Consider the following 26,208-nt stretch of genomic DNA (forward strand, 5'->3'; position numbering starts at 1 on the left):
GTTCCCTGGCAGTCTAGTGGTTAGGACTCTGAGCTTCCACTGCCGGGGGCCTGAATTCTATCCCTGGTGGGGGAACTAAGATCCCGCAAGCCATGAGACATGGACACACACACACACACACACACACACACACACACACACAAAAGAGAGAGATCCATGTCTCATAACTTTCCAGCTAAAAGTGCTCAGTTCTTTCATAAAGCTTCTCAAATGTTAGTTTGGTCTCATGTCTATCTTCCTTGTACCAGAAGAGGAAAGTTAGTGTTATTTGAAATTTGCCTCGTTATCTGAGCAGTGTTGACCTGAGCTAGTTGTCCATATTTTTGTCACTATTATTATTGTGCCTCCATTCCAACGGCCTTTCTTTGGACTGAGACTTCAAATGTAGTTTTCGCTACCTGGGATGCCTTTACCTCTCTCATCAGTCCTGACCTTCTGTTACCTCCAGGCCCTGTTCTGTTTTCTCTCTCTCTCCCTCTCGACTGCCTTTCCTAACTCTGCATTTCCTTTGTGTTCCCAATCCTTCCAATTCCCCTAGCAGCAATGTAAAGAACTTCGTTCAGCTGGCCTCAAGGTCTGCCTTCACCTCATTGTCTTCAAATACGAATTCCAGATGAGAAAAGCCCTGAGGAGCATACAGGGGATCAGCATCAGAGTGTAGAGGGTTGTATAATAGCACAGAAGTCAAGAACCCCAGAGTTCTAGTGTGGGTCTTAACCTTGGGCGACTCATAACCTCTCTGGACTTTCAGTTAATTATTCGGACAAGGAAGTGTTATATTAGGCCACCTCTAAGAATGCTTTAAACTTGAAATATTATGAATTTGTGTTTTCCTTTCTTTTTTGGTCTCCTCCAAAATTATGGACAGAACTCTACAAGCAGGAAAACCACAGAATAGAAGAATGAATTAAAAGACATAATTGGAACTCACAGAGGAAGAACCATGTGAAGACCAGGGAGAAGATGGCCACCTACAAGCCAAGGAGAGAGGCCTCACAAGAAGCCAAACCTGCCAACACCTTGATCTTGGACTTCTAGCCTCCAGAACCAAGAAACAAATTTCTGTTTAAGAAAAAAAAAAAAAAACCTAACTAGTAGGGGGGGAAAGCCATTTTAATATGTAGGTAGTGCTGTTGGTAATGATTGAAAATTTGTAGCAAGGATGAGAGAGGGCACCTGTGCCTTCTTATCCTCTTGCAATCTTACAAAAATTGCTGTGATATGTTTTAGAGGGTAGGGAAGTGGCTATGGCCTAAGCCTTACATCCTTTGCACAGTGACCCTGTATCCTAGGAATATGTTTATTCTACTGTGGGAAGGTGGGTCCACCCTCCCTAGAGTCATTAAAAAAGACACTACATTAAGTTCTTACTCATTTCTTCCTTAGAAACTCCCAAGTCCTATGTGAGTAAAAAAGAAGATTATTTCCATCTGGAACTAAAAAAAAAATCTTCATTTTCTAAATGGAACTCAAGCTTCTTCTATGATATATTGGTTGTTATGCTTCATAACAATCCCTGTAAAATAAAAGGCCATAAAACCCAGTAATTTATAAGGTTATGTGGCTGTGTGTGTGTGTGTGTAATTTATGTGATTACCACTGTGGACTAGAAGAGACTTAGAAAATGTCATGCTGACCACATCACTTACCCTAAGCAGGGACAGATCCACATTAGTTTAAACAACTGGAGCACTTAGATTTTTTTTAAAGGATTTTTTTTAAAAGGGGATCCCTGAAGAGCTAAAGGAGTGGGGGAGATGAATATTTATTAAATACTTATTCTATGCTGGGTATTGTAAAAGACTATATACCACATTTGCCTAAATATAAGGTGAAGTTTTATCTTCTCAAAATAAGTTCTCAGAAAAGAATTTGGTTTATATTTGAATCCTTGCAAAGTGTCATATTGTAGAATATGTTTTCAATTACTTGATTTTGAAAAATTAGGTTCTTTTTTGGGAAGACACATTAGCTGACAAAACAACAAACAAACAAAAAACCCCAAAACAAAAAACAGAATCGATGCTAGTTTGAATTGCTTATAGAGGCTATTTGATGGAATTTGTTAAAGCAAAACAAAAACCACTTCAATTTCTGGGAACATGACAGTCTAGGTTATTTGAATCAACTTTCCTGCTGAAAACAACTAAAAATGCTGGATAAAATACTGAAAACATCTTAAAAGCATCAAAGAGCTGACAAGATAGTAAGGAAATATCAGGCCAAATCTAATGGAAAGTGAAAATTCAAAGCAGTAAGTGGAAAAAAGAGGCCAGTTTTGACCAGAAGGTATTTGCTGATTAAGGCAAACTTGAACTCTGGTTTTGATGGCTGGTCTCAGAAGTTAAAACTCAGGGTTGGCTAAAGTGGGGAGTCTAACAGGAGACCCTTTTCACATTACAGTGAAGAATCAAAGGGTTACAGCCTCAAGGTAAGGGTGAAACAGAAGTAAACCTAATTTTTCTTCTCACTCCTGAAGGACTGCATGAAAGTGTCCCTGGTGCTGAGCAGAGCAGAGGGGAAAATTCCCAGCCAGCCTGATTTGTAGCCAAATTTACATTACTCTGGTAACCAAGGAAAACCTCAGACCTTGAATTTAGTTTAAAATGATGCCAGGCAAGTATTTCCCTAGGCACCTGGCAAAGGTAAATGCAAATCCTCCCTCAGTGAAGGCACCTTAATCCTAACCTTCAAAAATGCCCACAAGTAATTCTTCAAAGGCAATGAATAAGCAAACATACAGGGAGGGAAGGCACCTTGAATGAGAATCAGCAAAAACAATAGACAGAAACAGATTCATGACAAATTCAGACATTGAAACTCTCAGCAATATATTATAAAACCAGCTTGAAAATAGTTACAGGGAAAATATGAAAAGTAATCTAGTGGATCTGAAACGACCAGGTAGAATGAATCTAACAGCAGATTGGATCCAGTTGAAGAGAGAATTGGCACACTAGAAGATAAGTCAGGGAGTTCCCTGGAGGTCCAGTGGTTAAGACTTTGCCTTCCAATGCAGGGGGTGCAGGTTTGATCCCTGGTCAGGGAGCTAAGATCCCACATGCCTTGCGGCCAAAAAACCAAAACATAGAACAGAAGCAATATTGTAACAAATTCAATAAAGACTTAAAAAACATGGTCCCCATCAAAAGAAAAATCTTTATTTAAAAAAAAAGAAGATAAGTCAGAAGAAATCTAGAATGCAGCACAGAGAGACAAAAATATGAAAATATGGAAGAGGGTTGAGAGATGTGGAAGATAGAGTGAGAAGACCTATCATATGTTAATTAAAGTTCCAAAACAAAAGGAGAGAAAGAACAGGGCAGAGGAAATATTTGAAAAGTTAATTACAGAATTTTCTAAAACTGATTAGTCACTAAGAAGCCCAATGAGTTCTAAGCAAGTTAAATAAAGAAATCCACACTTAACAAGTGTCAGTGAAACTGCAGAACATGAAAAATGAAGAGAAAAAAAAAATAAGCCTTGTAAGAGGCCTGCTTCTGGCCACAAAGAACTAGCTGACTTGGAACTTAATCTCCCACTGTAAACAACTAGAAAATACATATGAAAAGCTATTTTCAAATACTGAGACAAGAAGCAATGAAGGATTGTGATCCCTGAGAGAGGGAAACAAACAAGGTGAACCCTATAATCACCCTGGATTCCAATCTGGAGGCAAGTTTGAAACAGCAGCAACAGAGAGAGTGGGCATCAAGCAGAGTGTGGTGGTCATGCTAAGTTGAGATAGAAATTGGAGTTCAGGGAAGCTGAGGCAGCTAGAACTGGTGGGTCAGAATACTTTAGAGGAGGGAGCTATGCAGAGAAAGAGCTCCAGAAGTCTGCCTACAATCTCCTAGGATTTTTGGATGAATACTAATTTGTGCCTGGGTAGGGTAAAACTCCATGATGCTGAACAAAGAACAACAGCAGATAAGTGTAAGTTGAACAATTCTAGAGTTTACACAGGGCTGGGAAACATTCAGATTCTGTCCACCCAGAGTAGAGACATCACTGAACACCTGGAGTAATGAGTAGAAACTCCAGAAGGATGATGCCTTAGTATTAAGGCTAAACTAGCCCAGACTCATCCCTAACAGTCCATGTATGTTCTCACAAGGACTTGTGCACAAATGTTCACAGCAGCTTTATTCATAATAGCTAAAAACTGGGAACAACTCAAATGTCCATCACCTGGTGAATGGATAACAAGTTGTGGTATGTACACAATGAGATACTTCTCAGCAACAAGAAGGAATGAACCATCAATACATGCAACTTCCGAATACTGGAGAGCATGTTTTCATATTTGAGTTTCCTCACATTATTCTACTAGAGTTGTTATGTTTTTCTTATTTATTTGCAGGAGTCTCTTGCACAGTCTATATAGATGCTACTCAGGGGGTGCTTCATGATCAGCAGTACTGGCATTACCTGGAGCTTGTAAGAAATGCCGAATGTCAGTCCTGCACCAAACCTACTGAATCGGACCCACATTTTAGCAAGATCCCCAGGTGTTTATTCTTTTATGTTTCAAAATGTGCCTCCCTTGACCCATTATTTCAGGATTTGGTAAATATTATATTCACCTACAATCATATCCTTCTTGACTTAAAAATTTTCATCGTATCCTACCCTCCAAATTTTATCTTTGCATATAAAGATCACAATTGTCATAAGTCAGCCCCTCATCTCTTCCCTGGGCCATCCCTGACTTCATTTTGTCTTAGGGAGGAGAATCTAGGAGTGGGTTCTTATCCTATGTGTGGCTATGCCATTGTTTTGTACAAAATCACATCTGAACACTGCCCTGTAAGCATTCTAGTATTCTTGTGCTCCCAGTGCCGAAGAGCAGAGCCCTGCCCTCTGATGACAGAGATATAAAAGTACAAATGAACTTATCTACAAAACAGAAATAAAAAAAAAAAATTAAAAAAAAAAAAAAAACAGAAATAGACTCACAGACATAGAAAACAAACTTATGGTTACCAAAGGGGATGGGGGGGAGGGATAAATTAGGAGTTTGGGATTAAAATATACACACTACTATGTATAAAATAGATAACCAACAAGGACCTTCTGTATAGCACAGGGAACTGTGCTAAGTATCTTGTGATAGCTTATAATGGGAAAGAATCTAAAAAAGAATGTATATATGTATAACTGAATCACTTTGCTGTACACCTGAAACTAACACAATATTGTAAATCAACTATATTTCAACACAAATTTTAAAAAATAAAGAAGGGAAAGACTAGACATATGAAAGCATGAAGGAGGGTTAGGAGTCTGTTGAGATAATTCAGACATAACCAGTTTGGTTCTAGACCAGGTTTAGGACTATAAAAATGATAAAGGAGGTATGCCAGATTCAGCCTCTGGCTGGGGTGTCTGTTGTTGCTGAGAGGTCGAGGAGCTCAGTTACAGCTGAACAAGGGCCCTCATGTAACTTGTGGGCACAAAGAGATTGGCCTCACCTTACACCTATGCTGTGCATCTTTTGTCCCTCACCCTGGGGCTTCCCTGTTGCTATTGATGCTTAAGAAGATTGTACACAGCATACACACACACACACACACACACATATATAAACATGTATACACACATACCTGAGGCAGTTAACACCTCAAGGGACAAAAATTGAATAATGGGAGTTAGCAGTTAAATGTTTTCCTTCTTTCCCCTAGAGAGACTGGGGATACAGTTGCTTCACTTGGCCCATTTGAAGACGTCCTCCCATGTGAAGCAACAACTTTTCAAGAAGCCATGGCAAGCTATGTAACACAATCTTTTTGATTTGCTCCTTTTTCCTGCTTTGCTTTCCTCATCCTTCACTCTTGCTTCCCTGGGATTGTACCCCTCAATAAAGTATTATCACATAAACTTCTGCTTCAGGCTCTGATTTCTAGAGCCAAGAACTCAGAAGAGAGAAGAGTAGAATCTGAGAGATAATAAGGTGGAAGAATGTGAAGGGTTTGGTAATGGCTTGACTGTATAAGGTAAAGATTAGGGGGAATTTAAAAATAAGCTCCCAGTTTCCATAAACTGGAGGCCTGGGGATGGAGTACTCTTCATAGCATTGAGAAAATGGGGAAAAAAGAGTCAACACTACTGCTTCTTCGTATGGGGGAGCATAAGGTGTCTCTATCACAAATAGATGGTTCAAAAGTCTCTGGTCTCAGACACTATAAAACTCTTAGAGGAAAACATAGGCAGAACACTCTATGACATAAACCACAGCAAGATCCTTTTTGACCCACCTCCTAGAGAAATGGAACTAAAAACAAAAATAAACAAATGGGACCTAATGAAACTTAAAAGCTTTTGCACAGCAAAGGAAACCATAAACAAGACGAAAAGGCAACCCTCAGAATGGGAGAAAATATTTGCAAATGAAGCAACTGACAAAGGATTAATCTCCAAAATATACAAGCAGCTCATGCAGCTCAATATCAAAAAAACAAACAACCCAATCCAAAAATGGGCAGAAGACCTAAATAGACATTTCTCCAAAGAAGATATACAGATTGCCAACCAACACATGAAAGGATGCTCAACATCACTAATCATTAGAGAAATGCAAATCAAAAGTACAATGAGGTATCACCTCACACCAGTCAGAATGGCCATCATCAAAAAATCTACAATGCTGGAGAGGGTGTGGAGAAAAGGGAACCCTCTTGCACTGTTGGTGGGAATGTAAATTGATACAGCCACTATGGAGAACAGTATGGAGGTCCCTTAAAAAACTAAAAATAGAACTACCATAGGACCCAGCAATCCCACTACTGGGCATATACCCTGAGAAAACCATAATTCAAAAAGAGTCACATACCACAATGTTCATTGCAGCTCTATTTACAATAGCCAGGACATGGAAGCAACCTAAGCGTCCATCGACAGATGAATGGTTAAAGAAGATGTGGCACATTTATACAATGGAATATTACTCAGCCATAAAAAGAAATTAAATTGAGTTATTTATAGTGAGGTGGATGGACCTAGAGTCTGTCATACAGAGTGAAGTAAGTCAGAAAGAGAAAAACAAATAGCGTATACTAACACATATATATGGAATCTAAAAAAAAAAAAAAATGGTTATGAAGAACCTAGGGGCAGGATGGGAATAAAGACCAGACCTACTAGAGAATGGACTTGAGGACATGGAGAGGGAGAAGGGTAAGCTGGGACAAAGTGAGAGAGTGGCATGGACATATATACACTACCAAATGTAAAATAGATAGCTAGTGGGAAGCAGCGTCATGGCACAGGGAGATCAGCTCGGTGCTTTGTGACCACCTAGAGGAGTGGGATAGGGAGGGTGGGAGGGAGATGCAAGATGGCGGGGAAATGGGAATATATGTATATGTATAGCTGATTCACTTTGTTATACAGCAGAAACTAACACACCGTTGTAAAGCAATTATACTCCAATAAAGATGTTAAAAAAAAAAGAAGAAAAAAGTGTCTGGTCTCCCACGTCGAGTCCTCTCCCTGTGTCCTCTTATCATTATTTGATGTGTGTACATTTGCAACGGGGTTGGGACAAGTTGGGTTTAGCTCTCAATCCTTCTTATGGTATAAAGTAATAGAATAAAATAATAGAAAGGAATGCAGTCAGGATGACAGACGTATGAAATCATCTACCCTAGCTTCAGTTTAATATAGTTTAACAACTTAAAAACCTAATGAATAGACACAACAGGACCATTTCAAGAAAGAAAAAGAGCAGACTGAAGCAGCAAAGCTGTTTGTCTAAACTGGGCTATACTGGGTCCAAAGAAACACCCTCCCCCAAACAAGCAAGTTGTGAGGGAGGAAGTTTCTCTTGAAGGGCATTCAAATATCTTTTTTCCCCAGCTCATTAATCAACAACAAGTATTAGACTCAATTGTGTGTGGACCCCATATGAGGTTCTCTGCAGGTGGATACTAAAGAAACATTAGGCATCAAGCATCATTGGAGGACATGAAATACGGCAGGAGGTACAGGCCACGTGAGCATGAAATAAACCCGAATACTTACACAGAGCAAGCAAGTCTAGAGCAGACTGATGTATCCAGCCGCTGTCCACTCCCATGTAGCTCAGATTTAACGTGCCCAAAAGTAGAACTCACCTACTTCCTCTAAACCTGCTCTTTCTTTTTTTTTTTTTTTTTTTAAATTTTATTTATTTATTTATTTATTTATTTTTGGCTGTGTTGGGTCTTCGTTTCTGTGTGAGGGCTTTCTCTAGTTGTGGTGAGCGGGGGCAACTCTTCATCGCGGTGCGCGGGCCTCTCACTATCGCGGCCTCTCTTGTTGCGGAGCACAGGCTCCAGACGCGCAGGCTCAGTAATTGTGGCTCACGGGCCCAGTTGCTCCGCGGCATGTGGGATCTTCCCAGACCAGGGCTCGAACCCGTGTCCCCTGCATTGGCAGGCAGATTCTCAACCACTGCGCCACCAGGGAAGCCCCTCCTTTTCACTCTTAAATACTTCTCAAACCTACCTCTAGGGCAGGCAGTCTGTATTGACGGGACTCTAGGCTAACTGTCTTCCAGTTTATTTATTTATTTTTGTATAAGTGATGACAGAATTTATTCATTCCATTATTCAACACATTTTTTTTTTGGCCGCGCTGCGCGGCTTGTGGGATCTTAATTCCCCAGCCAGGGATTGAACCTGGGCAGTGAAAGCACAAGAGTTCTAACCACTGGACCGCCAGGGAATTCCCAGTCTTCCAGTTTAGAGATCCCCGTGGTGAGGAGTCCTTTCAGACTCACATTCCTTTTTTATATAAGTGACATACAGTGACTTTCAAACCTAACAAAACCTGAAGCTAGTCTGTACCCTTCCATCTACAGGAAATTAACACAGGCTCTTAAAGATTACCATGTATATCAAACCACATGGCAGATAGAAAAGGTGGTTGAGGCCCAAGGACCCTGCACGATGTCAGTACAGCTGCATTTTACTGGACAACCCAACTCCCCCATTAATTGGCCAAGCCAGAATGGGTTAAGTTCTCCAAGATTTGGTGTTGCATGCGTTGGTCTTGGGATAGTCAGCTGCCAGGGCTTTGGGGAGCAGAAAATTGGTAGGATGAACTTGATATTCAAATAAAGTAGTCTGGCTCCTAAATTACCTGGATAATTGCCTCCTTGTGGTCTAGGGCTACCTGACCCCATACTCCTGGAGCCACAGGAAATCTGAAAGTCATAACTGTCTGTGAGAAACTGAATGGGGTGTCTGAAGGGGTATCTGCCAGCACAGGAAATGAAAACAGATTGTTCAAAGTGGCAAATGAGCAATGTGCTCATTGGGGCAGGCCAAAAAAAAACAACCCAGGATGGGAGTGAGCCGGGGGGCTCTGAGAATTTTCTCACTCTGCTTATTTTTTGAATGTGGCTTGATGCATTACCAAGTAACTCTATTTAACATACACTTATCCCAGCATTGCTGATAATTAAATCTCCATCCTCCAGGAAGCATTCCCTAGTTCTCCTCGCCCAATATTGGCTTCTTGTTTATTCTGTGTTTACATAGCACCAGGGGACTCAGTCTATACTGTATTTATTTGCACTATTTATATGTTGCTTTGTGTTTTTGAGCCATTTTTCTATATGTGTGCCATGTTCCCTTAAGTGGATTTATGAAAAATGTCTCTTCAGTAGCTATTTTCCCTTTTCCTTTCTTTTGCATCTTACAACTCTGTTCATTTGATATTGTCTAATAAGAATCTCCATGTATCTTCTTAATACCTTTATCCACACCTTGCCCTCTTTTTGCTGTTTGACTACAAGTATGAAATCAATGCTACATGTGCAGTCAGGATATAGTACACGTGCCATTAGGTTTTTGCTTTATGGATGATCTACTTTAAGACAACATCTCTAGGAAATCTTTGCATCTAAAAGCCTGGATTCCTTGTGCATCCTCTGTGTCATTGCCACTGTGCACAATAAGCCCTACCCCTTCCCGCTCCTACAAAACATAATGGACTTCGCCCTACTCTGCTTGGAAAACCCTGTCCCCTTCTGTGCTTGGCAAGTGAGGAAGAACTCAGGCTTCAAAACCTAGCTCCTCTCCCATCCTACCTACTCCGAGAGCACTTTTTACAAACCTTTACTGAGGCCCATGCCCATTTTATAATGGTTGTCTGTTTTCACATTGGTCTTCACCAAAATGCATACCTCAAGACCACAGCTTGCTCGTCTTTATAACCACACCACCAAACACTGAATCTTCCACACACTAGATATTCATAAAATGTTAGAGAACAAATACTTAATGGATAACTTCTTGCATAGAATGTTGACAGTTCTCTGTTCCACATCTCCATCCATCCAAGGAGCCTTCCTGGATGAATTCTTCTGGCTTCATTCTTCATATGCTTCCTCTTCCTCGAGTATCAGTGTCCAGCTGGTCCCTAGTCTTTCTTTGCCAACAACCCAACTCCCCCATTAATTGGCCAAGCCAGAATGGGCCCAGGGTGGTTTAAATAAATCACTTCTTCATTTATAAGATATTTCTTCCAATATTTATCTTGATATTTATCTCACATCTACTATGTGCCACGTACTCTTTGTTTTAGGTGCTGAGGATACATCAGTTAACAAGACAGTCAAAATTCCTGCCCTCATGATGCTTATATTTTAGTGGTTTAGTCTGAAGACTGGACTGAGAGACACTGAGAATAGAAAAGTAAGTTTTTGCCTGAGAAATTCAGTTCAAAGCCATATGTATATGACTTTGTCTTTCCACTTTAATTTGGTAATTGAGTTCTATCTGCATGTGGCTTTTTGCCATCATATTTCTCAGGCACAAACACCGACATATACAATACACACACCTGTCCTTAGCACCTATGCCATGCTAGATAGACATTAGCACCTGTATACATACACTGCACTTCAGTAGTAATCCAACGTGTACACTCACTAATCATACATTCGCCTAAATAGCAAGCCTCCCAAGACACAGAGTACGCCACCTTCCCCTCCACTAATACATATCCATTCAGACACATGTTCTAATGAGTGTGCCTGTGGAGGTGCACAAACACACCTGTAGACCTCAGCTTTCCCTGAACGCTCCTTCCTTCTTCCCTAGCAAGGTGTGGGATGTGGAAACATGCTCCATTTCGTCAGGAGCAGAAGGTCTTTGAAAACTATCATGTACATATATTGGACCAATTTTCAAAATTGGGCAAGCCCTGGGTGAAAGTATCTTCTCTTAATTGCTGGTCCCCTTGCCCCATTCTCCTGGACAAAGCAGGACCCGGAGACTAATTTGAGGCTGGAAACCATTTAAAGTGGCACATCAGCCTACAGGTAAAAATGAGGGATATCTATTGGAGAAGGACACGGAAAGGGAGGAAGAGATTAAGGAAACGATGGCCATTCTGTTCAAGGCGCAGCAGTCCTGTTTTAGATGTTCTCTGTCGTTCTCCCTTCCCTTTACACATTGCTCCAAATCTTAAATTGTTAGACATCAATGTGTTCACGCTACCATCTCCAAGCAGAACCCTGACCAGTAATAGGATGCAATGCGTCTCATGGGAAGAGAACTAATACTCAAAGGCCATCCTCAATAGGCCAGGCCTTTTATATATTTGATTTCATTAAAACCTTAAAACAATCCAAATGATAGTACTTATCTCCATTTTGTGAACAAGAAAACCAAGGTTCAAAGATATTAAGTAATAGTGATATTGGGATTTGAACTCAGGCCTGACCAACTTATGATCTTGCTTATTATCTTTCTTCTCATGTGCTAGGACTGACCTGAAGTCAGGGAAGTTTGAGTTTTTAGAGTTTTTTGGATTTTTTTCCAGCAGTGTAGGGGTGTTATTCTCAGCCAAGGGCAAGAGTTATGGATATAGCCTTTGTTTGTGATGCAAAGAAACTGACCTGTGATAAAAGGGGTCTCCATATATTGGCAGCTGGTAAAATACTTTCACAGAGATTCTAACGATAACATATATCTTTGTGTGTGGTAGTTTACAGTATCTAAATATTTCCCATCTATTGAATCCCTTTGATATTCACACTAAGCCCTCTGAAGGATGCAGTCCATACTCATTTTATATTTAAGAAAACTGAGGGGGAGCAAAAAAAATGTGTCAGTATTTACTGAGGAAATGATTTCTCTCTCTCGTACACACACACACACACACACACACAACAAAAACACACCACCTACTAGGGGCCTCTATGCATTTTCTCACATGCCATCTCTGTGAAATAGTATTATTTTGCCCATCTTACACATGAGGAAATATTTGAGTTCTACAATGAAACATTGCATTTAGCACTATTTTCCAACAAGGTCAACTAATTGGCATCTAAGTCATCCTGATGCGTGGGTATCACAAAGCCTGCCCTAAAGAATACCAAAGAGGGGGGTTGTTTCAGTCAGGAAATGTTTCCTCTGTCTAACTCAATCCTTGCTTCTGTAGTTTCATTCTATTTCCTTGTGGTTTTTATTTCCCTAGAAAGAATGAAGAACTGCTGCCAGTAGCCCTGCGAATAATAACTCTTCAGAGATTTGAAGCCCATTATGCTGTTGAAGATGGTTCTCTCCCAGTCCCCATCTTTTCATGTTAGAGTGGACTTAACTCTGAGTGTTCCTCAGTAGAGGCTCAGAGCCGTATGTAAGTAAGATCACTCTTTTCACTCTCTGGACCCTGAAGATGTATTTCATGGGTCAAGAGGCCTTACAAGAAGCTACTGGCCTGCCCACAATGGGGGGCTGTGGATCTGAATAGACCAGGAGGACAGAAGGCTGGTGACCTAGTTTTCATCATGCTTCCCTGTCTTTCACCCTCTGGCCTTCTTCCCCAGACTTGAGGCCCTCTCCTTGCTTCTCTCCACAGATCTAGGTCCACTCCTTTTCCACCACCCTTTCCTGCTGCTTCTTGCAAAACACACATGGAGATGCACACATGGTGTCTTGTATATATCCCTTCATTTTTAAAAAACTTTTATTTGTATTTATTTTTTTGCAGCATTTATTCCCAGTCCGTAAGTTTTTGTTTCTTCAGTTTCTTCTGGAATATCTTTTTCTTCTGTGAAACCTCCTCTTCTGGTTTAGGAACAATCTGTGCTTTTTCAGTAGGGATCATCTCATTGTGGCAGGGAGAGCTCATGTATGGGTTGATCCGACCATGAGCTCTGTAAGTCCTGCGCCGCATCCTGGGGGCTTTGTTCACCTGGATGTGCTCAATGACCAGAGAATCTACATCTAAGCCCTTAAGGTCAGCACTACTCTCTGCATTTCTGAGCATGTGCAGTAAAAATTCAGCACTCATTTTGGGCCACCAACCCTGCATCCAGCCCCACTCTTTGGCCTGGGCCCACCTACCAACTCCACCACTGTAACGACGGAATGGCATACATTGCTCTGTAAGGTGACATCCTTCAGATAACTTGGTGGCTTTTTGGATAAGCATACCCTTAATAGCCTGGGAAGTTTCAGGAGTGTTCTTAAAGTGAACACGAAGGTTTGAGCCTCTTGATTTGCACGATTTTGTGGGGTTCTCTGCATCTAGTGAATAGCAAACCATTTTTAGAGGTCACTTCAGGCGGCTTACCAGAAAAGCTATCCCTTCATGTTAATCCTTTACTTCCTGACTTAATTTTTCTCTATTTTGTTTCTTCACGTCTTTCCAGCATTTACCTCTGCAGCTCAATAAAGTGCCTCCTGGTCTGTCCTTGTCTCTCTTTGCCTTGGTCCCTGTGTCATGAGTGCTGTCCCATCTTCTCCATGGGACTGGACTCCACCTTTAAGAAGGGGATCTCCTCCTGCCCCTGGATTTTCCCTCGGCCCCCTGAACGCAAGGTGGTCATCTCAGGAGTCACTGACCTACACATCTTCTGATGATCCTTCAAGTCAGTGAATTATTTCTTAAATTCCTACTTAAGGTCTTGCTCTAATTCTGGATATGAAGCCAGCATTTGTCAAGAATAACTTTTTCTTGCTTCTGACATTAACTCAGGGTGACAGGGGAAGTGTGAGGAAGAAGAAAAATATGATTCTGGTGATGAACACAATTTCTTGGGCCAATTAACTGAGACAGTTCACATGTTTATTATGCTTAAACTATTGGGTGATTAATTTAGGGAGCTTTATAGGCTGTTTAATACTCTACTAGAATAAGGCATAGCTAGTTTATATAAAAGAAGAGAGAAACAACCCTGAGATATATCTATATCTGATGATGACTATGACAAATGAAAGATGGGGACATTAAAGAAATTTCCATAAATTATATAGTTCAGAATGTGGGTACAAATAGTCAACCCTTAAACACTGGCATGTCAATTATCTTCAGGAAATTTAAAAACCTAACTTGGGACTTCCCTGGGGCTCAGTGGTTAAGAATCCGCCTGCTAATGCAGGGGACACGGGTTCGAGCCCTGGTCCGGGAAGAACCCACATGCCACGGAGCAACTAAGCCCATGTGCCACAACTACTGAGCCTGTGCTCTAGAGCCCGTGAGCCACAACTACTGAGCCCGCGAGCCACAACTACTGAAACCTCGCACCTAGGGCCTGTGCTCTGCAACAAGAGAAGCCACCGCAGTGAGAAGCCCGTGCACCGCAATGAAGAGTAGCCCCCGCTCTCCGCAACTAGAGAAAGCCTGCATGCAGTAACAAAGACCCAATGCAGCCAAAAATAGATTAAAAAAAAAAACACCTAACTTGACTGTTTCTTGCCTGTCAACATGCATCGTGGCTGCCCTACCCCAGTCATTCTCAAATCGGCATTGCAAACTCTTTCAAATGAGTGCTTATATAAATTGTAATTGCTAAGGTATAACTCCTTAGGCAAAACCAAATAAAAAAATTTTTCATTGTCTACTTCATTTTTATTAGCACAATTGATCAAGAGTTTCCTGAGATTAAACCAAGAGTATTTATTGAGTACCTGGGATAGGTATGGCAGGAGTGGCAAGGTGAGGTCAGTTCAAGGCCACAAAAGAACTAAATCATGTTACTTGAAGATGTGGCTCTCTGGATCAGCCCCAAACCTTCCCTGTCTACGGCCTGAAGTGCCCATTCTGTTCCACACCTTTTCTTCTGACACGTAGCTGGTTCAGTCTTTCTGACCTTGCCTTGCCTATTTTCTGCTTTTCCACCTCAGCCTTTTTGCGACTGCTGCACGTAACTGCTCACACAGAAAAAAAGCTCTCTTCCTCCTCCCTTCTTTATTCCTCTCATTTGGTCGCTAGATACATGCGTATAATGCTAAAAGTGCCTTCTGGTGTTGTCAACTCTGTCATGTGATTGGTGATTTTAGTGGAAAGGAAACAGTGCTTTGATTCAGGTAGCCCAACGTAGATACACCATCAGATTGCTTTCTCTGTATGCCTTTGTCCCTATTATTTTGTCTCTCTGTAACCTTTCATGTATTCAACAAATATTCGGTACTTACTGCGTACCAAGAATTATATTTGTGGTTTAATACTGACACGATATTGCTGTTTCTCTCTAATTACCAGATATTTTAAAAGCCTGGGCTTCCCTGGTGGCGCAGTGGTTGAGAATCTGCCTGCTAATGGAGGGGACATGGGTTCGAGCCCTCGTCTGGGAAGATCCCACATGCTGTGGAGCAACTAGGCCCGTGAGCCACAACTACTGAGCCTGCGCGTCTGGAGCCTGTGCTCCGCAACAAGAGAGGCCACGATAGTGAGAGGCCCGCGCACCGCAATGAAGAGTGGCCCCCGCTTGCCGCAACTAGAGGAAGCCCTCGCACAGAAACGAAGACCCAACACAGCCAAAAAATAATAATAATAATAAATAAATAACAATTAAAGGTGCTAATAATTAAAAAAAAAAAAAAGCCTAAAGAGGGAAGTTATACTAAGAAAATAGCTATCAAAGGAAGTTGATTTTTCCCCTTTATTCCTAGAGGTTTTATTATTTGTGGGGAAGGCAGTAGCGAGAGGGTCAATATCACTGATCAGAGATTTCTTTCTCACCTTAGCTCCTGTCCTGGACCGTGAGGGTGGGGCTGGGTGGCCTGCATTCACAGTCCCCCCATACCTTCTCACACTTATTTCTTGCCCCAGTCCTCCCACCCCCACCAACCAGGAGGAGTCTGTCACCGTAACTAAGCAAGTCTGTGATCAATGAATGGAAGCAGCCGCACGGCACCAGGGGGTCAGCTCGGGGCACTGTGACCACCTAGAGGGGTGGGAGAGGGATGGGGAGAGGGAGACACAAGAGGGAGGGGATATGGGGATATATGTATATGTATAGCTGATTCACTTTGTTACGCAGCAGAAACTAACACACAATTGTAAAGCAATTATACTCCAATAAAGATGTTAAAATAAAAAAGAAATAATGAGGCCAGTAATGCAGTGGGTGCTATTGATGGGGGATTAGTGAAACTCATGTGGTTTCCTACAACTTTCCCACTTTCTGAGGAAGCAGGGGTGGGGGGTGGGGGTGGAGAAACTGTTGACTCAGCACTCTTAGCATTAATCCCTGTGCTCTCCCCAACACTCCCAAATTAAACTCCATGCTGATGTTGGATGGGACACGGATCCACGGTGTATGTGAGAGCTTTGCTGGCAGGGTCACATCACAGTCATCTCTGTATACCCAGTGCTTGTACAGCGTCAGTGCCCAATAAATGTTCCATGAGCGCTGGGAGAGGGTGGGCTGGTAGCACAAACTGAGCATAGGACCCAAGGGTCCTGCCTTCTTGCTCAAGACTTTCTCAAATAGACTGTGGCTCCATTAGCATTTGGGTAAATATCATTGACTGAAGGGGCTCTTGGTACTAAGAACTATAGGCTCTTTTCATACTCCTCCCATATTGAATCCTGCTTTTATTGTAATTACCTATATATGACGGCATAAGTTCTTAGAGGATACTGACCATTGTACATAGCTTTATGTTGCACAGAGTGTATGTGGCGTATTTCCAAGCCCCAGTAAAGCTCTCATGCTTATCTCGTAGCAGCAAGAATTGAGGCTAGAGGTATGGAAAAACTGCCATGCCAGAAAGTCAAAAGAGAGATCCCCAGAATATCCCTTTCTATTAATTTCACTGAGTCCAGTGAAACAACAAAAGCTACACCGAGGACTAATCAATCTAGAAGTTCATGAAATGCTTTATGTGATCTTCTATGGCAAGGGAGCTAGCTCTGTATTAAGATATTGTTCATCCACTTTCCCAAAGTGAATTCCATGGAATTTAAAGGGCCTTCTATGGGGAAGCAGGAGAATGACCTCTCAAAATGCCTTTCAGCCCAAGGCTCTTAGATGTGCAACCTTAGCATCTCTTGAGCTTGTAGTGTTTTGCTTTTGTTTTTTTTCCCCCTTGGCCCAAGGATTAGAGCTGAGTGAGCCAATCAGGCAAAGATAGAAGTTCATGTAATTCATTCCTCTATTTTCACAATACTGCCTCTAAGTTGTACAACCTCCTCTAAAGCAAAGAAAGAGTTTAAACTTCTTTCCAGGTAGAAAGTTCTTCTGCAGAAGGATACAATATGAGGTGATAGTTAAAGGCACAAGTTTTGAGTCACATAGGTCTGGGTTACAACCCATTCTCTTGCTTAGTAGGGCAAGTTACTTAATCTTGTCTCTGAAACGGTGGTAACAATTCCTACCACGAAGGTTTGTGAGGATTAGAAGAAAAGAAGGATATAAAGTACCTCCTAGCATTGTGCCAGGCTGACAGTGAATGCTCAGAAATGGTTGTTAAGAAGAACAGAACTGGAACTTTCCTGGTGGCCCAGTGGGTAAGACTCCGCGCTGCCAATGCAGGGGGCCCGCGTTCAATCCCTGGTTGGGGAACTAGATCCCACATGCATGCCACAACTAAGAGTCCACATGCCACAACTAAGAGTCCACATGCCACAACTAAGAGTCCACATGCCGCAACTAAGAGTCCACATGCTGCGACTGAGTCCGCATGCCACAACGAAGATCCCGTGTGCCACAACTAAGACCCAGCATAACCAAAATAAATAAATAAATAAATAAATAAATAAACAAACAGACAAATAAATAGACAAATAAATAAATAGAAGAACAGAACTAAATCTAGCTTCAATCCCTCCTTTTCCAAAACGTGCTGTGTAATTTCGCCTAGATTTATGTGAGCTTTGTGATTGTTCTCATGTGTCTTTGTGTTTTGTTTCTCCACTTAAACTGTAAGGTCCTCTGGGCCGGGCCAGGTATTCTTTGATATTATTCCTTGATATTATTGAATATTTGATACCTGGCCAAAACCATAGAAGATTTTGGGGCAGGCATCAAATAATTATGATTGGCCCTTCTGCCATTTCAAGTTCATAAAATGTATTATTTGATCTGTGTCAGAGGAGCTTGCTCTGTATTAAGATATAGTTCATCCACTTTCCTTGAGTGCATCCAGTGGATTCCAAAAAGCCTTATATGTGGTTTGAAGAAAAAAGGAGATCAGGAACATAGGTGCACACTGAAGGTGGTAGGGAAGAAGAGAAAACCTGCAGTGTAGAGTAGAACTGGTTGAGAAAATTGGGCCTGTTAGACTTGGCTGAACCCACACACTGAAGAGAACCTTCTCTTCCAGGACTGTAGTCATCAACCTTGCAAGTCTGAAAACATAACCCCCTGGCCTGAAACCACAGCTGCAGGGTGATGTTGGTGCTAGGGGTCATCTCCATGATCTCCTTCCCTTCCCAAAACTAGAGTTCCCTTTCCTCTTATTTCTTCTTCCAATGAGAATATAATTTTGGTGAGAGTTGATCTTTTCCCACTTATTGTCTGTTCATTTTGCCATTATCTCTGTTTGTGAACGTTTTGGAATCATTTGCAGCAAATGTTTTGTCTTGACCCAGCTTGTTCCTGTTACCCTGCATCCTTGGGCTTGGCCATCTCCTTACTCTATCATTTGGTGAGAGCAGAATGAAACACTGCTGATAGCCACTCCTCCTAGAGAAACCCTTCTTGCTGGATCAGACCCCTCAGAGAACACCTTCCCAACTGCATCAGAAATCTCCTCTTTTGGCTATCAGTGTCATAGTTTGCTACCAGTAATGTGGACAATTGAGATGACAGAGACCCCTTCCTAAAAAGGTAAAAGGTCTTGGAAGCCTTTGGTTCAAAGGACGTGGAGCTTAATCTCTGAGAATTTATGGGGGGTAGATGTCTCTTCCAACCGTCATCCTCCTTACTCCACAACATCAGCATTCGCACATTTGAGACTTGTACTAAAGAATATTTAACAACCCTGTTTCCCTTCACCTGGCAGCTTATTGGTTGGTTCCATGATATGTTCCAAGGGGACAGGTTGATTTGGACAGTAGAAAGCCTTTGTTATTCAGGATATGGGAGTGGGGGAAATGGAGCCAGAAAGTGTTTCATGAGATGGTGAGAGAAGAAAGGGAGAAATACCCAAAGTACAGCTGACCTGCTTAAAAGCAGGACATATTTAAAAGACCCCAAAGACTGAGGCTTTTGTAGCATGAGTGATGAGTATTAAGGCCAAAAGGTTCCTGCTTTCAAATAGGGATATTCCTAAACCTATCAAGCAAAGCAGAATCCACAACATCCGTTGTGCTATTTTATTTTGCCTGTATTAATGTGTTGCTTTGTAATTGTTCTCAGGTTGCTTTTATTGTGTGTGTTTTGCCTTTATAGGTAAACTCCTCCTGGACAGGACCTGACTCTTCAGAAGAGTCCCCCCCCACCAGAGGTGCCCATGTCAAGGCTGTGCTAGAGCAGAAGTTCAAGAGCTGTGATTAACCAACCACAGTTGAAAGCACAGAAGATACAACAATCAACATCCTGCATCTGAGAACTTTGTTCCAGACTAATATGTAATCCAACCATTTCCTTTTCATAAGACAAGTATTGTCTGAAGGGTTGTGTGTGTGATTTTGAGGGGAAAGGGCAGACGGAACAACAGAACTCAGGTCCCACTTTGCCTTATATCTGAGCCTGGGAAAGGGGAAAAGAAGTGAACTCTTCCCTGCGATGGCTGAGCAAGCATAGAGAAAGAGCCTTAAGATTCATAGTGGAAAGAGGCTTATCTGAGCCTTCCTTAGAGCAACTCAACTATCCTAGTTTTAGCCTATTCCCATTCCTTGCCATTCCCACCTGTAATTCTGTCTTGGCAAGAACCCCACGCTGAATATTCTCAAAGTACTTTATAGACTTGAATTAGTTCCGTGGGAAGTAAGGCAAAACTCAAGCCTTCACTCTGCCAGCAGAGATGATGGTGGTGGACATGGAGGGAAGACAAGGAGAGGATGGACAACCAAAGAAACCATACAGCTTACTGAAGGCCATGTGGTACAGGAGGGACTGGGGTTAAAAATCCCTGAATTCCAAGTCTTGGTACAAATTCCTTAGCCTTCCAGATTCCTAAACAGGTAGTGGGCTCATCCTATAAAACTACTTTGCTGGGGTGTTGTTGGTGAATGCTAATAAACCCTATCCTAGATGATAGGTTTGGAAAATTGTTAAGGAAAGCATGTCATTAAGTCCATACTCACCCCCTCCTCGACAAATAGCCCTGGAGGGAAGTGGGTGTTAGCCAGAACTGGAGGGCCTCCACTTCAGTGGGATGACTGAGATTCAACAATAGGAGAATTTTTCCAACAGTGAGGGAAATCAAGGGCCTGTGTTGCAGGTGATGCTGGGGGGTGAGGAAGGCCTAAAATAGGTGACACATGGTCAGACGGTCCAGAAAAGATCATCAAGAAGTGATTGAATCCCACTCAGTCACTCATTGTGGATGGTTGCTTTCCTAAAATTCAGGACAGAATTTTGGTAGTAGTTTCCTTTCTTCCCTTTCTAAGAGCAGAAAACCTCTCGAGCCTGAGATTCTTCTGTGCTTCTCTAAAAGTATTTTGAGCTCTGAAGGCAGAGATCTAGGTCTGAATCCATCTTTGTCACTTCCATCTGTTTGAACTTGAATTAGTTACTTAACTTCTCTAAGCCTTGATTTACTCATCTGTAGAATGGGCCCAATAATAGTTCTTAACGCAAAGGTTTGTTATGAGGGTTAAATGCAACAATTCAGGTAAAGCCTTAGCACAAAGCCTAGCATGTAGTAAGCACTTGGTTCATTTTAACTGCCATCATGGCCTCACTCTTTTCTCTGTATGGGTTATCCACTTTGGAGTTTACCCATGGTCCTTTCTTTGATCAATTTCTGATGGTCTCCCTGGTCTCTTGGCTATCTTCTCCCATCCTTAATCAATGAGAAGTCAGGGAACACTAATACCAAATTCTTTTTCATGTCATTTAGGACAAAGCAGAATTAGGAAGGTTAACCAGCTGCTGTAAAAAAGATTACATAGATTAACACAGCTCCACATACTAGATATGTTCTCATAAAGGATAGTAAGTGGCTATCTTTATGTTGAGTAATTTTTAGATAACTTTATGATTCTGAAGTAATATTCTCATAGAAACAAGAATCACTGTTAAGGGAAGAGAAGCTAATATCTGAATGTGAGACATCTTCCATGTCCAAGTCTAGTTGAATCCTCCCAGTCACCCAATAAAGAGGTCCTTATTATTCCCATTTTATGGGTTAAACAACTGAAACTCAGAGAGGTTAAATAATTCATTCAAAGCCACTCTTCCAGGGATGACAGAGCCTAAATGTGCATATAATTCTGGCTCCCAAACCAATCCATTTTCTACTACATCACACTCAAAGGAGTATTCTGATTTTGTCAATGGTCAAATCTATGTGCGTTTAAGTTTCCCACACAAATTCCAGAAGAACTTGATCAATCAGTTCACATGATCTTGAGTATTAATTTAGTTTTAAAGTATTTCCCCTTATGATTTAAAATAGATATATATCCTCTTTAAGAAATTATCCACATTTCCTTCCATTAGTCTAGTCTGTCAAAAGATGACTGTTGCCAGGTAATAATGAGAACATATTATATGATTCTATTTCTGTAAACTCTAGAAAATGCAAGCTATTCTACAGTGACAGAAGTTAGGTCAGTGGTTGCCTGGGCAGGGTAGATGGCAAAAGGGCAACATTGTAAAGCAACTATACCCCAATTAAAAAAAAAAAAAGAAACTTCTGAGGGGGACAAATATGTTTATTATCTTGATGCTGATTTTACAAATGTAAACTTATGTCAAATTTTATGAAAATTTAGAAAAGCTGACTGTATATTAATAATTTATACGCAGAAGTAATGCTGCATTAAAAGTAAAAACAGAGCACCAATTTCCCTACATTTCACTGTATATAAAACATATTGCCCCTCCTCACCTTGGAACAGCCATGACGGAAGGCCTGGACAATGGTCCCAACTTATTCTCAGAGGGGGACTGCGGACGTCAAGCAATAAATGTAGATTTTCAAAGTGATGCTGTTCTACAAGTGGATGGACGTTTCTGATGCTCTTAGTGAGAGTGATAATGTAAAATTCACTGTTCACATAAAGAGTTAATTGCCAAATTTTGAACAAAATGAGTTTTCTGTTGTTCGACAACATTAGGAATTTATCTGGCTTCATGATTCCTTCACTGAAAATGAAGACTATGCAGGTTATATTATCCCTCCAGCACCACCAAAACCTGATTTTGATGCTTCAAGGGAAAAACTACAGAAACTTGGAGAAGGAGAAGGGTCTATGACAAAGGAAGAATTCGCAAAGATGAAACAGGAGCTGGAAGCTGAGAATTTGGTAATATTCAAGAAGACCATTGCAATGCATGAAGTGTTCCTGTGTCGTGTGTCAGCACATCCTATCTTGAGGAAAGATTTAAATTTCCACGTCTTCTTGGAATATAATCAAGATTTGAGTGTGTGAGGAAAAAAATAAAAAAGAGAAACTTGAAGATTGCTTTAAAAAAATATGGTTAAATCAGCAGATGGAGTAATTGTTTCTGAGGTAAATGATGTAGATGATTTCTTTGAGCATGAACGAACATTCCTTTTAGAACATAATCGAGTTAAGGACGCATCTCCTAAATCTGATAGGATGACAAGATTCCACAAAAATGCCGCAGACAATTACAATAGAATTGGTACTTCATTATATGCTTTAGAAACTCAGGATTCTACAGATATATGCAAGTTTTTCTTAAAGTTTCAGAACTATTTGATAAAACAAGAAAAATATTCAATAGAAGCACGAATGTCAGCTGATGAGGACTTCAAACTTTCTGATCTTTAAAATATTACTTAAGACAATCTCAAGCTGCTAAGGATCTCTTCTATCGAAGATCTAGGTCACTAGTGGATTATGAAAATGCTGATAAAGCACTGGATAAAGCAAGAGCGAAAAATAAAGATGTTCTGCAGGCTGAAATGTCCCAACAATTATGTTGTCAGAAATCTGAAAAAATATCTGAATCTGCAAAACAAGAACTTACAGATTTTAAGACAAGAAGAGTTGCTGCATTCAGAAAAAATTTAGTGGAACTGGCAGAGTTAGAAGTGAAGCATGCAAAGGGTCACGTGCAGTGGCTGCAGAACTGCCTGGCAGGGTTAAATGGAGACACATAAGCCACACTCCACCTTCCAGTTATAAAGGGTTGCCTTCCTTCAGATTTGACTTTTTTTCTTAATGATGTTAGGCACTTACTGCTCACCGGAAAAAAAAAGAAAATGATGATGAAGTGCATCTACTCTCTCTTTTTCTGAGAAACAATGGAGTGTTGTCGCCCACAGGTGCTGCGGACCTGCGCTCCTGTGCCTGCGCCCCAGACAGTTGCCGATCATTGTGCCCTCCTCCTCTTTAGAAGCCCAAAGTTCTGTCTTTTTTAAAGTAGCCTCTATAACTGTGTTTATTTTATAAATAGTATTCCTTATGGCGGCCAATCTTATTTATCTTTAAGTAATTTTTGACGTTTAACCCTTTCAAAATATGTTGTTCAAACAAGATAAGGATTGCAGTTACATTTTTTTGAATTTTGTTTTAAAAAACACTGTACACCACCTTAGTTCACTCTTGTATCCTGGTAAAGCATCTTAATCAGACTTTTTTTTTTTTTGATTTTTGATTTATTTTCTGACTGCGTTGGGTCTTCATTGCTGCAAGCAGGTTTTCTCTAGTTGCAGCGAGCTAGGGCTACTCCTTGTTGCAGTGCACAGGCTTCTCATTGTGGTGGCTTCTCTTTGTTGTTAAGCACGGGCTCTAGGCCCTCGGGCTTCAGTAGTTGCAGCATGCGGGCTCAGTAGTTGTGGCTCGCAGGATCTAGAGCGCAGACTCAGTAGTTGTGGCCTGTGAGCTTAGTTGATCCGCGGCATGTGGGATCTTCTCAGAGCAGGGCTCGAACCCGTGTCCCCTGCATTGGCAGGCGGATTCTTAACCACTGCGCCACCAGGGAAGTCCCCAGACATTTTAAATTAATGAACGTTTCTTAGAAGTTTTGGGACAGACTTTATGTAATCTTTGTAAGTATGATTTCTGTAGAAAAGCAAATGCATTAGTACGCTTTCCTTAAACTTGTAGACTAAACCACCTATTGTCAAATAAACAGTGATAACAGTGAAAAAAAAACAAGCATATTGCCTTCTACACGCCAGAGCAGAGCTGCTCCACGTGGCTGTCAGTTGCCCAGGGGCAAAGTCTGTGTCTTTCTTGTTTTCAATCCCTAGCATCTAGTACAGTGCCTGGGATATAAGTTCTCAATACATAGTGAACAGAACTAGGTATTTCTTCAGGAATTTACACTTCGGGAATTCCCATAGAATTCAAACGTTTAAGCAGCTTGTTAAACATTTATCAGATTGCCCAAAGTGGAAGAGCCCTGTCAAGAAGCTTAAGTTAAAAAAAAAAAAGAAAGAAGAAAAAAAAAGAAGCTTGTGTAGAAGTCAGTTCTCAGTGGTTCCAATTTTATATTTAACCATAAAAATGTGAAGGAATGACACGGATTTGCTAAATGAAGTTGCTCTGATATCAACCAACTTTGTGAGTAGCATGTCAACCAACTTTGTGAGTAGTGCTTGGAAGAAAGAACTTCTAAGAGAACTGAAGACTGATAACAAGAACATCTATGAGAACAGCAACCGCTTAAGCAGCAGATGGTAGCCGTGGGCTTAGTATCGTGATCTCATTAAAATATACAGATGGGAGAGTACATGTAATAGTGTATTCTCACATCTCACATCTCCTATTCACCCGCAACAGATGAGCTTCCCTCCTACTCCCCCACCCCCAATTAAAACCATCTAATGCGAACACCCACAACTTCCCTCCCTTAGGCCTCTAAACTTTATTATAACCACATAGCCTTTCCAAATCTCTTATATTAATTACAGGAATATATGATATGGCCTTACTACTTTTAGATCAACTTCACTTCTGTTCTCACCCCATCTCCTTCCTCCTTCACCTGTCCTTGACCCATGTTCTCATTTTCCTCACCCCAAATAAAACTTTCCTTGAATCTCTTTCCCCTAAAACCTCAATCCCCTTTCACTCTTCAACCCATCATCTTTCCAAAGCTTCCTTCTCTGGCTTTTTCTTTCTCAGTTTATGGAGTCACAGTCTACTCAATCTCTCAAGCTAAAAAGTTTGCAATTATCCTTAAGTCCCTCTCTTCCATATCAAGTTGATCATCCAGGCCTGTGACCAGTTGAAATGCATTTCAGAAATATCTTTTTTTTTTAAATTAATTAATTAATTAATTAATTTAGTTTCGGCTGTGTTGGGTCTTCATTTCTGCGCGAGGGCTTTCTCTAGTTGTGGCAAGCGGGGGCCACTCTTCATCGCGGTGCACGGGCCTCTCACTATCACAGCCTCTCTTGTCACGGAGCACAGGCTCCAGACACGCAGGCTCAGTAGTTGTGGCTCACGGGCCTAGTTGCTCTGCGGCATGTGGGATCTTCCCAGACCAGGGCCCGAACCCATGTCCCCCGCATCGGCAGGCAGATTCTCAACCACTGCACCACCAAGGAAGCCCCAGAAATATCTGTTGAATACATTCCTCCTCTGTCTCCTCTCTACCCTGTTTTGGTTCAGACTCTGATCATCATTACCCTTAACTACGGCAACAACCACCATATCTTTTTTCCACCAGGCATCTTACATTCTCCAGCCCAACTTCTACCCCACCACCACTGCCACCACCAGAATTATCTTTCTGAAATATGAATCCAATTGGGTCACTCCTCTGCTAAAACTTTGACTCTGCTTTGCCTAAGGGACAGAGGCCAAGCACTTGGGTGTGGTACTAATTGTCCATCAATCAAACTCCCCATTACTTACCCCAGGCTGCTGCCACATTGACTTTCCTAT

At 41.4% G+C, this 26,208-nt stretch overlaps 1 long non-coding RNA gene and 1 pseudogene across 5 annotated transcripts in view; both read left to right on the top strand.

The window, feature by feature from the left end:
• Positions 1–15,797, top strand: part of LOC309609690 — a 205,383-nt gene extending 189,586 nt beyond the window's left edge. For all 4 annotated transcript variants that reach the window (XR_014233529.1, XR_014233530.1, XR_014233531.1 and 1 more), the window contains one exon: positions 12,475–15,797. This is a non-coding gene — a long non-coding RNA (uncharacterized lncRNA). The remainder of the gene's footprint in view (positions 1–12,474) is intronic.
• A 5,820-nt stretch (positions 15,798–21,617) lies between these two features.
• On the top strand, positions 21,618–25,575 carry LOC309609691 (sorting nexin-6 pseudogene; annotated as a pseudogene). Its single transcript has one exon. The product of its transcript is annotated as a sorting nexin-6 pseudogene (transcript).
• Positions 25,576–26,208: the final 633 nt, after the last annotated feature.

The sequence above is a fragment of the Balaenoptera borealis genome (genome assembly GCF_965194805.1).
Source record: "Balaenoptera borealis genome assembly, chromosome: 13".
Taxonomy (NCBI): domain Eukaryota; kingdom Metazoa; phylum Chordata; class Mammalia; order Artiodactyla; family Balaenopteridae; genus Balaenoptera; species Balaenoptera borealis.